Source organism: Xyrauchen texanus, chromosome 41 (genome assembly GCF_025860055.1).
Source record: "Xyrauchen texanus isolate HMW12.3.18 chromosome 41, RBS_HiC_50CHRs, whole genome shotgun sequence".
Lineage (NCBI taxonomy): Eukaryota > Metazoa > Chordata > Actinopteri > Cypriniformes > Catostomidae > Xyrauchen > Xyrauchen texanus.
Window position 1 is genome coordinate 19,074,283 of NC_068316.1, and position 6,480 is coordinate 19,080,762.

Here is a 6,480-nt window from a genome sequence, read left to right on the forward strand (position 1 = left end):
TATGTACAGTACCATGATAACAGTACAGCACATTATTATCCAGAAAAACTTCCTTTGTTTTGGCCACTTTGTTAGGTACACTAATAATACTCATGTTAATATTATTATTTATTTATTTTTCACTTTAATAATTGAGCATACGTTTGGGCTTGCAGTTCATTGTAATATGTTTGATTTTAAGGATATCTTACTCAAACCAAACCACCCAAAATGGCCCCAACAATCATTGTATGTGATATCACATTTGTACTTTCACAGCATTTTTTTTTTTTACAGTCTCAAACACATAACTACAGCATTAGACATGTTTTGCCTCATCTATACTACATGTACGTGTAGTTAAAGTGTAACAAACCACTGTCCTATCACTCTCTTCTCCACATGCATACAACTGACTCTCAATCATACAGACAGTATTTAGCTTCATTCTGCTGTCCATATTTGTGCTTCCAAACCAGAAGCTGTTTTTTAGGGGGGCTGAGTAAAGATTTACTTTTCAATTAATGCCTTAATGGACCTCATCAGTTTGACCTACCACATTTTAAACAACAACGCAAGATTGTGGCTAGTCATCAAGGTCAAAGGCATAGGTCCTGACCGCAGCCATCAGAATGCATAGCTGTGTAAAGAGACCAGGACTTGCCCCAACTGAAAATAGAAATGCCACTGTATTCCCCATGCCAGTAGGAGCTTGCCACAAAACAATAATTCATATGCCACGTACAGTTATGGTTAGTCGTCCACATTGAACTTTTGTTGTTGACAAAATGTTGAGAATAACTGACCCCTTTACATGCACTTAAGAAGGGGGCAATAAACATAACAATTGTCAAGAGCAAAATGTTTAAAATGTTTTTTTGTTGTTGCCCCGTTTGCATTTGTATTATTTTAGTTCTTAAACAATTATTTTAAGAATATATCATTATATTATTTACAATACACATATTTTAATGATTAAAATACCCCCCCCCCCATGTCTGAAATTTCCGCCTATGTCTGAAATACCGTGTAAACGAGAATGCGGGTTTCCTTAAGCCACTTAAGGGATTAAGAGTAAGCGGTTCAACACACCTAGGTTTCTCTCTGAGAAGGCTTATATCTGGCCATGTATACACATTAGCGCCTTTCTCGCAGGTTTTTGAAGAGTGCGCATGTGCGTGTACAGACCGGGGTAACACACGCCATCGGATGGAGCCGAACAAGAAGTAAACAAATCAGAAAGATTTCAAAATTTCTGGGAGTACAGTAGGGAAATCACATACACAATAAACTATACTCATTTATAAACACCAGTGTAAATTATCGACTGTCCCTTACTTTCGTGTGCGTTTGTGCATTGGAGGAATACTGGCGTTTTATGTAAGAGAGAAAACCCCACTATTGCTGCTCAATTCCGCTGCAGGTCGCAACAGAAAGTTAAGTAAACAAACACAGCATCAACTGTGGAATATACAGTATATAAATTAAGCAAAGCAACAGAGAGTAAAACAGATAAGTCTTTCTCAGATGCTGTGTTTGTTATTTACACAAGCGTCGCAGGGATATTACATTGCTATGGAGAATGCTGCTTTCTCACCAAGCCGCATGTATACACGAGTTAAGAGTATGCACTTATACAGTAGGCCTACATGTAAACAGGAACGCAACTTTCTCTCAATAAGCAATACACTGCTTTCTGTTGTCCATGTAAACACACTCACTGTTTCAGTCATTGAGACTGTGGCTTAAAGTAAACATTTAGCAGGTCATGGTGTTTAATAATGATTTATAATGCAGTACCTTTATTACTGATGTAATTTTTCCATCTTTTATCCATAAAAAGATTCAACCTCACATAGTATTCACATTTGTAGTTCAAAGGAAAGAGATTATAATATGCAGTACAGTGCAGTTGCTTCTTATTTGTTTCCATACAGAACGTCTCTGGTTGCACAAGTAACTTCATTTCCCTGAGATGAAGGGAACAAGACATTGCGAAGGGGGTCAACTTCTGCATTGCCGAATATTTCAGAATTAGAATCAGAATCAGCTTTATTGCCAAGTATGCTTACACATACAAGGAATTTGTATTGGTGACAGGAGCTTCCAGTGCACAACAATACAAACAACAATACAAAAACAGCAGGAAGACATAGATAATAAAAAAAGTATTACATACACACAGACACACACCTTCATAAAACACACATACACATACGTAGTGCAAATATATTACTAATCCGTTATATAAATATTTGCCCCAAGTGAAGGAGGTTTTGCCCCAAGTGAAGGAGTTCAAGTTCCTCGGGGTCTTGTTCACGAGTGAGGGGACAATGGAGCGGGAGGTTGGCCGGAGAGTCGGGGCAGCAGGGGCGGTATTGCACTCGCTCTATCGCACCGTTGTCACGAAAAGAGAGCTGAGCCGAAAGGCAAAGCTCTCGATCTACCGGTCAATTTTTGTTCCTACCCTCACCTATGGTCATGAAGGTTGGGTCATGACCAAAAGAACTAGGTCGTGAGTACAAGCGGCCGAAATGGGCTTCCTCAGAAGGGTGGCGGGCTCGGAGTAGAGCTGCTGCTCCTTTGCGTTGAAAGGAGTCAGTTGAGGTGGTTTGGGCATCTGGTAAGGATGCCCCCTGGCCGCCTCCCTAGGGAGGTGTTTCAGGCACGTCCAGCTGGGAGGAGGCCTCGGGGAAGACCCAGGACTAGGTGGAGAGATTACATCTCCACACTGGCCTGGGAACGCCTCGGGGTCGCCCAGTCAGAGCTGGTTAATGTGGCTCGGGATAGGGAAGTTTGGGGCCCCCTGCTGGAGCAGCTGCCCCCGCGACCCGACTTCGGATAAGCGGTTGAAGATGGATGGATGGATGGATGGATGGATGGATGGATGGATGGATGGATGGATCCGTTATATAAAGTACAAAAATACAGTATGTTATGTACAGTCCAAAAAGTTTTTTTTTTTCTTTGTATGTTATGGCAGAAGAGGATATGTTGGGTAATATAAATAGACTAAACTGTGTATTGCACATCATTATTGCTCAATGGGGCAGCTTTAACTGTTTATGAGATGGATAGCCTGAGGGAAAAAACTGTTCCTGTGCCTGACGGTTCTGGTGCTCAGAGCACTGAAGCGTCGGCCAGAAGGCAACAGTTCAAAAAGGTAGTGGGCTGGGTGAGTGGGATCCAGAGTGATTTTTACAGCCTTTTTCCGCACTCTGGAAATGTACAGTTCTTGAAGGGGGGCAGGGGGCAATAGTTTTTTTCTCAGCGTCGTCCACTTTAGTGAGGACAGCAGCACCTCCGAGGTGGGAGGTTGTGAGAGGCTGGATCTTCCCTCAGGAGGACAATCCTAGAGTGCAACATCCTGTGATTCATGCCCTCGCAGTTAGGGCAGTCTGTCTCCATGAGAGCTGCATGTGCGTTGGCTTGGCCCAGGCAGTGAACACAGCTCTTGTGCTCATCAGGTGGCGGCATATGCCGTTAGCATATGGAACGCTTGCAGAACAATATCTTTAAAAATAACCATATCACACAAGCGGCTCTTTAGATAATATTGTATATATGTATATATATATATATATATATATATATATATATATATATATATATATATATATATATAAGTCCCACCACTTCAGGTGCGCAGTTGGCCTTTATAAGCCAACTAGCACCTGAAGGGCGGAGCTTATATATGTATATATATATATATATATATATATATATATATATATATATATATATATATGTATAGATACTGTATATACAGTCTTGAAGGAAGGAAATTCTGAAGAATTGGTGACTTAGTGCCCGCTTATAAAGGCCAACTGCGCACCTGAAGGGGCGGGGCTTAGACACCATTGCCAATCTTAGGATTGGTGTGATTGTATAAGGGTTTTAGCATGGTTGTGAAAAAGTACACTCTCCATAGTGCTTACAGCAATGTCGAGTGTACTGAATCAAAAGGGAATCTCTGTTTCTCAGTTGAAGTCTGTTTCCACTTTTTCTTGGCTCCCTGTTTGGGCAGCCAAATCTACCCTTCCTTGCCAAGTGTAAAAATTAAAGTCCTTTTGTCCTTTTGTGTGTTTACTGCCCAATAGACTGGATAAACCCAGATATACAGACCAAATGCTATTCATTGTCTCCCTCTACTGTTTTCTAGGTGAATATTTGCCAACATATGATGGGTCTTCTCTATATATACTCAGACACAAGCTTTGCTATAAAGTATTATAATAATAATAAAGCTATTTTTTTCTCTCTCACTGATTCTGATAGCTAAACATTTTTGAACACATTTTGATCCATTTTAAGCACTGGTGTGGTAGTTATGAAGGCTGTGTGCATTTATATGTTGAATTTTGCCATGAATACTTAATTTAATTTTCTTTTTTTTTTGTTGCCATGAATACTTTTTACAGTGAGTACCCTAGATTACAGCCCTAATAAGTTTATAAAAAAAAGTATAGCATCGGTCTTCAGCTAGTTGTAAACTAAATCTGGATGGTTGGAAATATTTAATGTAATATAAATATATTTAAATAAATATTCTGGGTTCAATAGAAGTTAAGCTCAATCAACAGGCCCCTTCTTTTCTTGACAAAAGCACAAATCTGGGTTCCAGTAAGGCACTTTTAATGGATGTGAATAGGGCCAATCTGTAAATGTTAAAATACTTACCATTTCAAAAGTAAAGCCACAAGACTTAAACAGTATGCTTGATAAAATCACTTAATAACCTTTTCTTTGTAAAGTTATATCCAATTTTACAAATTTGTTGCCATGACAATATAATGTCAACAAATCCTAAAACTCAAAAATTACTGAAGAAATTACAATATAAACAACTTTACAGCTCAAATAATATAGGATTTTTACCAGAATAATGAAAGTGGTTTAATAAAATTATAAGCTTCACATTTCTGTCTTTCAAGCCTCAAAACAAATGGCCCCATTCACTTCAATTTCCACTTCCTCTCAATTTTTGCTTTTTTTCAAAGAAAATGAGAAACAAGTCAAAATATTTTTTAGTGGTAATCAATATTATGCCACAAATGCTGATGAATGATCTTAACCTATACTGGACCAGGAATATTCATTTAATAGTCCCCTTTAGCTGTTTGTATTGAGCTGTGGAGTAATGTACCAGCAGATGGCAATTTTTGTCCTATTGTATCTCCATACTACTTGAAGTCTTTTCATTTTTTCCTCATTAAAACGTTTTACACATTAGAGTGAATGGTGACCAGAACTTGAAATATCCCAAAATCACATAAATGCAGCATAAGAGTAATCTAATCTAAACTCCAGTGGTTAAATTCATATCTTCTGAAGCAATATGATAATTATGGGTGAGACAGATCAATATTTAAGTAATTTTTACCATAAATTGTCATGCATATCGACACCTACTGGCCCCTGGCCCTGGCCCCGGCTGGGCAAAGGTGGAGATTTATAGAAAAATATTGATCTGTTTCTCACCCACTCCTGTCATCACTTCTGAAGATATTGATATAACCACCAGAGTCAAATGGATTACTTTTATTCTGTCTTTATGTAATTTTTTAAAATGCAAAGTTCTGGTCACCATTCACTTACACTGTATGGATTAACAGAGCTGAAATATTCCTATAAAAATCTGTATTTGTGTTCTGCTGAAGAAAGTGAATGTCACACATCTGTAATGGCATGAAGTTGAGTAAATAATGATTCAAACATAATTTTTGGTGAACTATCCCTTTAAGGTTGATGTGTCCTATGCACAGTATTTTGCCTGCCCAGTAAACTGAATGAACTTAGATATTCAAGACCAAATGCAGCCAACCATCTCCCTCTACTGTTTTCAATGACTTAAGTGGAATTTCCCCAACATAAAACTCACTAGGACAATATGCAGAGTTTTAAGGGTTAACTTTACTAGACATAAAGCATCCTAAATTAAATTAACTACATATTTATAATAATGTAATTATTTTTCTCAGTGTTGCTCAGAAAGCTACAGTCTATTTATTCAGTATTTTATTTAGTTTTTAACTGTGATGTATTAAATAGGCTGTATGCAGTTTTACTGTAAATATCCAACCCTTGACCATGTGCGTTTTGTCAATGCTAGTTACTATTGTTATAATCAGTCCCCAAATTCCCTAATGTTTTTTTTTTCACGTGGTCCCTTTACCAGCAGATGGCAATCTTTGTCCTAATGCAGCTCCACACTGCCAATAACCAAAGTCTTTCTAGCAATTCAGTCCGTTGGCCATCTTTGGAACGATCCTGGGAGACTATTTCCTGTAACGCCAGTGCAGCTCCTACATGAATGGGGAAACATAGAAATCTCAAAAATGGTTGGTCAAGATTATGATCAAATAACATATTTCAAATCAGCAATAAAAACTGACATTACTGGAATCATAAACTGTGATTCTTTACCTCATTTTACAAAAATTATTATAATAATAATAAATTCCCAGCTTGTATAGCTAATGTGCATGCACATTCTTAATT